This window comes from Solanum lycopersicum, chromosome 7 (assembly GCF_036512215.1).
Source record: "Solanum lycopersicum chromosome 7, SLM_r2.1".
Lineage (NCBI taxonomy): Eukaryota > Viridiplantae > Streptophyta > Magnoliopsida > Solanales > Solanaceae > Solanum > Solanum lycopersicum.
This window is the reverse complement of record NC_090806.1, coordinates 20,820,660-20,822,066: the sequence shown is the minus strand read 5'-3', so window position 1 is coordinate 20,822,066 and position 1,407 is coordinate 20,820,660. Positions and strand designations below refer to the sequence as shown.

The window sequence follows — 1,407 nt, the reverse complement described above, 5'->3', positions numbered from 1 at the left end:
CTCCTCCCAAAAGTATTTCTCTCTATAGAAACTTGAAAAGATTAAGGATTCAACCTATGGTTTGAAGTCAAGCACTCAATTACTCCATTGAAGGCTAGAATTTTGAGTCAATGTATGATAGATTTCATCGGTGGATCCCTTCAATTCATGGATTCCTTGCATTTATGTACTTATCAAATTGCTTTATTTCTAAAGGTAAAATTCCCCACTTGAGTTAGGATTTTCTTTTATTATTATGGGTCTTTTTCATTATTGATTTAAATGATTCATTTATGTTCTCTTATGCATGCATTGATGAAATACTGTGATTTTATGATGATTTTCCCCATGAACCATGTTATCCCCATGTTTTCAAGTCATGAATCATATTATGTGAGATTATGATCTTAGAGGAAGAGTTTTATAAAATTAAGCATGTATTACGAGATTTACATGAAATTATGATGAAATACATCTCTAACTAATGTTTTCTAAGTATTGATGACTTAAAGGGGGTTTTGAACCCAAGAGGTAAAATATGGAATCATGAATTTTCTTATGAAATCAATGCAAATGTTTTGAGGATGCTTTGAAGTAAAGTATCAACGATGATAATCATAGTGTTTTATTTTTTTTATTTTTTTTTACTTATTAAAAATTTGGGTAAGATCCACCGAAGTGGGTAGCCTTAACCGGATGTGTCTGATAACAGGTAAAGCCCGAACGCTGTTCCCGTCCCTGTCGGGGGAGATGCCAACCATCTCTCCTTTCTACGAAGACATAGTGTTTTATTGAAAGGATAAGATCAAGATGTGAAAGGTATTCTCACATCAAAAAGGATTTTAGGTTGAAAAGATTTCTCTCCTATTTGAATTAAACAGTAAGAGTTATCTTAATGAAACTATCTTGGATTGGTTATACTAGGTTTCGTTTCAATGAGTAATAAGGTCAAGTAAGAAATGACTATTTCGTGGGATTTATGCTTAGCACCGAGAGGATATTGAGATGTAGGCTCTCCCATTAGAAGAGACTGGGTTCTAGGAGCAATATCTTTATCCCTTACCCGTGTTCCACCATAGGATGATTGTCTCAAGATAGATAAGCCAGCTGGTCCACTTAAGGTAGAAGTTCATGGTACTAGTTTTGCAAGGAGGACAACCCTTTTCGGCGTGAGACACACTGGAGGATCACATTATAGCTCACATGATCTCTATATATGTTAATGATGACTTCCTACATTAATAGTGAACTAAGGTTACTTCAATAAGTATCACATATGAGTTCAAAGGTTTTAAAGGTTATGTGAGCATGCATTGATCATGGTATTACATCATATGTTCAATAATTATCTTTTATATATATATATATATCATGTTTTAGCTTGATCATTTGCATTCCATTAAAATGAAATATCCCTTTTAGCATGAT

General features: G+C 33.4%; 1 non-coding gene across 1 annotated transcript; it reads right to left on the bottom strand.

The window, feature by feature from the left end:
- Nucleotides 1-631: 631 nt before the first annotated feature.
- Nucleotides 632-759, bottom strand: LOC112941964 (U6atac minor spliceosomal RNA). Its single transcript, XR_003247623.1, has one exon. It is a non-coding gene; the product is annotated as a U6atac minor spliceosomal RNA (small nuclear RNA).
- Nucleotides 760-1,407: the final 648 nt, after the last annotated feature.